Source organism: Gadus morhua, chromosome 16 (genome assembly GCF_902167405.1).
Source record: "Gadus morhua chromosome 16, gadMor3.0, whole genome shotgun sequence".
NCBI classification, from domain to species: domain Eukaryota; kingdom Metazoa; phylum Chordata; class Actinopteri; order Gadiformes; family Gadidae; genus Gadus; species Gadus morhua.
Window position 1 is genome coordinate 28,862,980 of NC_044063.1, and position 8,246 is coordinate 28,871,225.

Genomic DNA, 8,246 nt, shown 5'->3' on the forward strand with positions numbered 1-8,246 from the left:
ATTAGCTATGTGTTACCTTTGTAATAAGCCAGCTAGATGACGTTGGCCCCGGTGTTACACCGAATTCTGCGACCCGCCGAAATCTGTGACCCCAGGGGGCGCTGTTGCACATTTTCTGCAACATGCGCGAGGTTGAAGTGTAGCAGGGTTAATGCTTCCCACTTGCCATTGCCAGCGAGATCCTTGCGCTGGCTGTGGTAGTGGGAGCCTTGGTTGGAGTGCTAGAGCTCCCCCTAGCGGAATGCGGGGGTTGTAGTGTACGTTGCTGCCTCCTCTCCTCAGTCTACGTATACCCCGGCTGGGAGAGGTAGGTAGTCAGAGCAGTTAAATATGAATCCACACTTTGGCGATGTATTACGGGAGTCTAAATGTACATAATACTGTATTAATACTTGGTTGCTTGTACATATATATATTGTGTTCCTTGGAATCGGTAATTACATTTAAATGGACTTTAGGCTTAGGATCGCTAGCTTGGCTACCATGTGCTTTGGTCGTAGCTACTTAGCTAGGCTGGACTTCGCCAAGAATGTGTACTTCAGCTTGTCTTTCTCTCATGTTAGGCTGCCATTGTGAGGGTTCTCAAAGAGCATTTCCCGTGTTAAATATTCCACCAGGTATGTCACCAAACGCCCATTCAAATATTAATTTGTTTAATGTGATATTTATTTCCATGTAAATGGTCAGTCTACGTATACCCCGGCTGGGAGAGGCTGCCATTGTGAGGGTTCTCAAAGAGCATTTCCCGTGTTAAATATTCCACCAGAATAAACGGCTGGCTGCCAATGGTTCCATCGTGGTCTCAATCACAACGCAACGAGAGAGTACGCAACCGCTACAAATGGTGCCGTGACCCGTTCTTCTCTGCCTGTCTGCTGCGTCATTGAGGATCGCCATTCAACACGTGGCACGTGAGCTCCGACGACGTGGCCGTGCAGTGAGACGCCCGTGCTGCTTCTAGTAGACAGGTTCAGTAATAAAAATAAAGAGGAATAGTTCGAACCAAGGCATATGGTTACTGCCGACCATCTTGTAAAGATATATGTGTTTTAATTTTTTTTGTGTTTTATTTTATTTTTATTTCTCCTCGTGCACATAATGCAAATTGTTTTCTTTTTTTTGCTTTTGAGTTGAACGTGACATTTGAACAGTGACGTGTAATTAGTTGTGTATGTGTTTTTTATTTCTTTACTATTGTCACTGCATAACGTACATTTTGGGTTTTGGGAAATTGTGACTCATTAAAGATGGATGAGCTGAACTTATCTGCTTTAGGCAGGGGTCAGACATTTATGTTTAGCCCATCACTCCAGAAAGGAGGTTTTCGGGGGAGGCCCCTGACATCCACTCCTCAACAGGCCAAAGTGAATGGTGCTGAGGGTGGTGACGTTTCTTCTAGTGCTGATCAGTTAGCTGGTCCATCTGCATTTTCTGGGGGTAGGGATGTGGACCATGTCCCTGTGCATGTATTAACTGACTTAGTTAAGCAGATAGGGACTAGTATTGGGGAGAACATTGCCTCTTGTCTTAGGTCTGCCCCAACTGGTGATGTTACTTTGGCCCCTTCGACCATTGCTGATCTCTCTAAGATGAGCCTGACTGTTAGCCAGCATAGTGGTGAACCGCATCCCTTCAGGGGGGACAAGACTGACAAACTTTCGGTTTCTGAGTGGGAAGACTGTGTTAAAGTGTATCTGACTAAGAGGGATGTTCAGTTATGTGATCAGGCGGAAGAAGTAATGGGCAGGCTACAGGGTAGAGCACGTGATGTTGTGAGAGTGGGGGTGCGTAGCAAGCCTAGTTTGGTCTTACGGTTAGGTCCTCAGCCCATTTTCGACATACTCAAGCAACACTTTAGTGAGTCTGTGACTTCTTTCATGCCTCTTGCTGACTTCTATGACACAAAGCCCTTAGAGAATGAAAGTGCTGTTGACTATTGGATCCGGCTTAACAAGGCACTCGACACAGCTACGGATGGGCTGAAAAGGCAAGGCAAAACTATTGATGACTCCTCTAGGGAAGTGACTGTCATGTTCATCACTCACTGTCCCGATCGAGAACTGTCTCTGGTCTTCAGCTGTAGGCCACTGGAGGAGTGGACTGCCATGGATGTGCAGGTACGGCTTGATGAGCACCATCACAAAAAACGTCTTCAGCAGCGCCATTCAGCTGCACGTCCAACAGACCACCTGCAATATTCGCAGGCTGTTGATGCTGTGCATAGTCACGTGCAGACTGCAGTGACTCCTGCTGCCCAACCTGCCATGACCGGCGGGCCGGTGTCAGGTGAGAGTCATGTTCTTGGGCATATTGTCACTCTGCTGGAGCGTTTGTTACAACGGGAGTCTCCTCAGCGTAACGGGCAGCCTAGACAGAGACCTGTCGGTCGCACCCGGGCTCGGGGGCCATGCGCTATTTGTGGCTGCGACGACCATGACACTGCTTCCCACTGTCGGAACGAACATCTATGCTTCCGCTGCCATGCTGCTGGGCATCAAGCTGCCACTTGCTCAGCCCCACCTGCTCCTGGTTCACCCACGCAGCAGGGAAACTAGCTGACCCGCACGAGGAGGGGTCTAGTGAAGGGTCAGCTGGCGCATCCCCATATGACGATGATATTCAGTCCGTTTTTTCACATGCTTGTGCAACGACGGACAGTGATTCAACTTTAATTTTTCAGAACACGCAGCGACTGACTGCGAAAGACAATCTTTTCTACACTAGTGTGATGATTCATGATGCTGTGGAGGTGCGTGCCATGTTGGACAGTGGTTCAATGGCCTGTTCTATGAGCTCACGCTTACTTCCAAAGCTGCAGGACGCAGGTGTTATTTCCCCTCACTCTGTTGCCCCGACATCAGTTGTGCTGATTGGCTGTGGAGGGTTGAGGACATGTCCTGTAGGTGTTTGCGAGCTGCAGATGAAAGTCCATGACTGCCAGATCTCCGTGCCCACACTCGTTGTGGATGGTCAGAGTGATGACCTGATTCTGGGCAGCAACGTTATAAAACACCTCATTCGAATGGCTAAACACCCTGGAAGTTTCGGGGAGACAGCATCTCTTTCACCTCAGGCGTCTGGTAAGGAGGACGGTCTTCTGCAGCTGTTGGGCACTGTGGAGAAATGGAGAGGCAGGGAAATCCCAGAAAAAGTGGGCACAGTCAAGCTGAAGCATGCCGTGACTTTAGAGCCTATGCGAGAACACTTAGTGTGGGGGCGCTTGCCTGGTCATGTGTGCCTCTCTGCTGGAAGCACACTGGTAGTGGAACCAAGTCAGTCACGAACAGTGCCACGGACCGTCATGGTAGGGCGACTGGTGACGCCACTATGGGGCGATGGTTGGGTCCCAGTGAGAATTATCAACCCCTCCAATAAACCTGTGACTCTAAGACGGAACTGCAAGATTGCTGACGCGTCCCCCTGTGTGGCGCTTGAGGACTTTGACAATGACTATTTGTACAGGACTGACGAGACTGACAGTGTTGAATGTAATGTAGCCAAGACTACTGACCTGACTGACACGGGTAGCGAGAAGAGCTTGACAGTTGACTCTGAGCGCTCTATGCCCAGGCCTTGTAGGTCAGCCCTTCACGACTTGGGTCTGCAGGACATTGACATTGACTCGGCTGATTTGTCTCCATTCTGGAAAGCAAAGCTGGTTGATCTGCTGACAAAGTATGAGTCCATCTTCTCTCGCCACAGCATGGACTGCGGTACAGCCAAAGGGTTTGTCCACCGCATCCGCCTGAGTGACAGCAAACCCTTCAGGCTGCCGTATCGTCGGCTGGCTCCATCTCACTATGACAAGCTCCGAACGGCTTTGAATGAGATGGAGGAGCGAGAGATCATAAGGAAATCTGCGAGTGAGTATGCATCGCCGCTTGTCCTAGTTTGGAAAAAGAATGGAGACTTGCGTCTCTGCACGGATTTTCGCTGGCTGAATGCGCGTACCGTAAAGGACGCCCACCCTCTGCCTCACCAGGCCGACGCTTTGGCAGCTCTGGGGGGGAATACATTTTTCTTGACCATGGACTTGACCTCGGGATACTACAATGTGGAAGTACACGAGGAGGATAAGAAGTTTACTGCGTTCACCTCCCCATTTGGGCTTTATGAGTACAACAGACTCCCGCAGGGTCTGTGTAACAGCCCGGCACAATCATGAGGATGATGATGGCTATCTTTGGTGACCAAAACTTCTTAAGCCTCCTCTGCTATTTGGATGACATTTTGGTTTTTGCTCCTAACGAACAGCTAGCTTTGCAAAGACTAGAAATGGTTTTTGAGAGATTGAAGGTGCACAATCTAAAGTTAGCCCCCAAAAAGTGCCACCTCCTGCGGCCATCTGTGAGGTTTTTGGGGCACATCATTGACAAACATGGCATTGCCACAGACCCTGAGAAGGTCAAGGCCATTGTAAATCTCAGCGAGAAAGACTTGATGGATGAGTCCGGCATTGTCCCATCTCCCACCAAGATAAGATCATTCCTTGGTATGGTTGGGTTCTACCAGCAATTCTTTGAGGGCTACTCGAAGATCAGCAAGCCCCTCTTTGCACTTACCTCTGGAGTCAAGAGGCCACGTTACAGTAAGGGGAAAAGGAAGACGCCTGTAACAAGGAAACTTACCTCCACTGACTGGACAGTGGAATGCGGAGAGGCTTTCAAGAGGCTAAAACTAGCGTTGCTAGATAATGCTGCTCTGGCTCACCCAGACTTCAGCAAGCCCTTTTTGCTCTCAGTGGACGCCTCCTCCAATGGTCTGGGTGCGGTGTTATCTCAACTGACTGAGGGGGATAATGTAGCTCGTCTGATTGCATTCGCCAGCAAATCTCTCAACCATGCCCAGTCTCGCTACCCAGCACATAGGTTGGAGTTTCTGGCGCTCAAATGGGCTGTCTGTGACAAATTCGACTTTGAAATTAGATACATCCCCGGTCCTAAGAATGTTGTGGCGGACGCCCTCAGCCGGGAGCCTTTTGTGCAGCCCAGTATGCTTCATCGTCTCACCAGGGTCCCGTATGATGCACTCATGGAGGAGGCGAACGCCTTGAACCTTGACAGTGTGCAGGATGCGTTCCGTCAATCCTGCAATCCGCGAGTCATGCCATCTCTCAGCAGTGCTGTGGCAGTGTCCTTGGGCCCTTCCGTTTCCAATCAGGCCGTCTCTGCTGTCTTGGAGCGGTCATTGGGCCAGGAGCATGTGCCTCCCCAAGCCTTTCTCCTTCCTCAGCTTGTGCAATCCATCCAACCACGTGAGCATTCCGACATCCGTCCCTTGCCTAAAGAGACGTTGATGGCTTCACAACGTGCAGACCCTTGCTTGAGTCGGGTGCTTCACTTTGTGGAGAGGCAGAGACGTCCATCAAGGCGTGAGCGTGGGCATGAGCCAGCTGACACTTTGAGGCTCCTCAGGCATTGGGAGAAACTTTCCATCAAACAAGGCGTCCTCTATCGTGTTTCGAAGGATGTTGTCACACAGCGGAAGACGTACCAGTATGTTGTGCCCTTGGTACTGAGGGAAGAGGTCCTCAGAGGTGTGCATGATGAAGCTGGTCACCAAGGCCAAAGACGAAAGCTCTACCTCTCTAGACAGAGATTCTACTGGCAAGGCATGGAGAGAGACGTGAAGGAATACGTGCAGTGTTGTCGCCGCTGTGTATTTAGCAAGTCTCCAGAGCCGGAGGGCAGGGCGCCACTCGAGAGCATAGTGACATCTAGGCCTCTCGAGTTGGTTTGTATTGACTTTTGGTCGGCTGAGGATTCTTCTAACAAGTCACTTGATGTGCTTGTGGTTACCGAGCATTTTACCAAACTGGCTCAGGCATACCTCTGTCCAAACCAGTCAGCAAAAGCTGTTGCAAATCAACTTTGGAACAACTTCTTCTGTGTGTACGGCTTTCCTGAGCGCATACATTCGGACCAGGGGGCCAACTTCGAAAGCAGTCTTATAGCCGAGATGCTCATTGCTGCTGGTGTCCAGAAATCGCGTACCACCCCGTACTACCCCATGGGCAATGGAGCTGTTGAGAGATTCAATCGCACCCTTGGTGGAATGATAAGAGCCTTGCCGCCCAAGGCCAAGCACAGGTGGCCGCAGCATCTGAAATCTCTCACCTTCGCCTATAATGCTACAGTGCACGAGACCACAGGGTTTGCTCCATTTCAGCTGATGTTTGGGCGGACACCCAGGCTGCCAGTCGACCTGTTGTTTGGGTCTGTCCTTCAGGATGATCAGCTGGTGGATTATGACGCCTATGTGCAGGGTCTCAGGCATGATCTGGCAGAGGCCATAAAAATCGCTCAGACCTCCTCTACTAAACAGCAGCAGAGACAAGCTGCCTTATACAACAGGAAGTTCAGGGGCGCGGCTGTGGAAGTTGGAGACAGGGTTCTTTTAGCCAACAAAGGAGAGCGTGGGAAGAGAAAGTTGGCTGATCGCTGGGACAGTCACCTGCACACTGTTGTGGAGAAACACGAAAACACACACACCTTCAGGATCAAGAACTGTACAACGGATCGAGAGAAGGTGGTCCATAGAAATTTGATAATGCCTGTCAATTTCTTTCCTATCCCACCTGGGTCCGAAAATGACGGTTCCTGTGTGAGTGACTTTGCTACAGATGATTCCTTTCCGGATGGTGATGAGGACAGGACTGTTTCTTGGATCTCACGACTCTCAGACTCTAATGGAGATCTGCTGGATGCCTTGTTGGCTGACAGACCTGTTCGGACTGTCTCTTGTGACGCACCTCTTGACCTGGAGGAGAATGTTGACCCTCCGGCCCAGACTACCTCCTGTGACTTACCTGGGGATGCAGACGATTGGACAGTTCCACCTGACTTGACGGCTGACGTTGACTGTCCTTCGGACCAGACTGACTTGCGACTTGACCCTGTGTCAGCACCTGTTTTGCGGTCTTCTGTTGAAGGTTCACTGACTGTAGATAGGGTACAGCATCCTCAGCCCGATACTGCTGGCAGTGATATAATGCTAGGTGTGAGATCTAGATGTGGGAGGATTATTAGACCTGTGGTCAGGCTCATCCAAAATATGCACCAGAGAGTTTTGGCTGGGTTCTAAGGTTTATGGATTTTGATTTTTCTGATTTTATTTATTTTATTTTATTTATTTATTTTTGTCTATATTAAAGTGCCGTTTTTTTTTGGTTGTTTTTTTTTGGTTGTTTTTCCTTTCTTCCTCAGAAGGGATAAAGCTCTGAATGCTGCAGGGACCTGTGTGACATAGAATGTTGTGGGTCCAGGTGGTCGTCGACTGTACTGTGTAAATTATGTGGTATCAGATAGCCTAACATGTAAACGGGCATGTTTTCCTATGGGTGTTGGGAGGCTTTGCAGCCTTCCTCATTCTAATTCTTCAGGGATGGTCACTGACTGGAATGCTTGATACCTGTAGTATGAACAGTACTGAATTTTTGTTTTGTTATTCACTGTGTATTTGTATGTTGTTTACTGTGCCTGATTTGGTTTGTTTCAGGGGTTCTCACAGCACTTGTATGGTTGTTCTTTGGATGGGCAAGTGGAAATCAGTAGAGGGGAATGTAGCAGGGTTAATGCTTCCCACTTGCCATTGCCAGCGAGATCCTTGCGCTGGCTGTGGTAGTGGGAGCCTTGGTTGGAGTGCTAGAGCTCCCCCTAGCGGAATGCGGGGGTTGTATTGTACGTTGCTGCCTCCTCTCCTCAGTCTACGTATACCCCGGCTGGGAGAGGTAGGTAGTCAGAGCAGTTAAATATGAATCCACACTTTAGCGATGTATTGCGGGAGTCTAAATGTACATAATACTGTATTAATACTTGGTTGCTTGTACATATATATATTGTGTTCCTTGGAATCGGTAATTACATTTAAATGGACTTTAGGCTTAGGATCGCTAGCTTGGCTACCATGTGCTTTGGTCGTAGCTACTTAGCTAGCGTGGACTTCGCCAAGAATGTGTACTTCAGCTTGTCTTTCTCTCATGTTAGGCTGCCATTGTGAGGGTTCTCAAAGAGCATTTCCCGTGTTAAATATTCCACCAGGTATGTCACCAAACGCCCATTCAAATATTAATTTGTTTAATGTGATATTTATTTCCATGTAAATGGTCAGTCTACGTATACCCCGGCTGGGAGAGGCTGCCATTGTGAGGGTTCTCAAAGAGCATTTCCCGTGTTAAATATTCCACCAGAATAAACGGCTGGCTGCCAATGGTTCCATCGTGGTCTCAATCACAACGCAACGAGAGA